General features: G+C 37.5%; 1 protein-coding gene across 1 annotated transcript in view; it reads right to left on the minus strand.

Moving 5' to 3' along the window:
• The window catches only part of LOC119588474 (peroxidase-like), a 24,052-nt gene that overhangs the window by 22,995 nt on the left and 753 nt on the right, over positions 1-304 (minus strand).

Below are 304 nucleotides of genomic sequence, written 5' to 3' on the forward strand. Positions count from 1 at the left end.
AATCTGAATCTGAGTCTGTTCTTCATTTGTTAGACCTAAAAGCCAGAGGCTTCCCATAATTATACACACACGCAGGCATACTTTCAAAGGAACTAGATGAAATTCTGGCGTTTTATCTAATACCTAGTTCCTACGTGTCAGGCTCCACATGATTTAGAACCTTGGTAATCTGGATCACGATAAATTTGCTAGTGCTACATTGTCTACAGTGGATAAGGTATATGCAATGGAAATCTGCTCATTTGATGATTTAAGTGAACAATTACAACTCACGCTAGATATTATAGAAGATGCGGTCTGAATT

The sequence above is a fragment of the Penaeus monodon genome, chromosome 24, assembly GCF_015228065.2.
Source record: "Penaeus monodon isolate SGIC_2016 chromosome 24, NSTDA_Pmon_1, whole genome shotgun sequence".
NCBI classification, from domain to species: Eukaryota; Metazoa; Arthropoda; class Malacostraca; order Decapoda; family Penaeidae; genus Penaeus; species Penaeus monodon.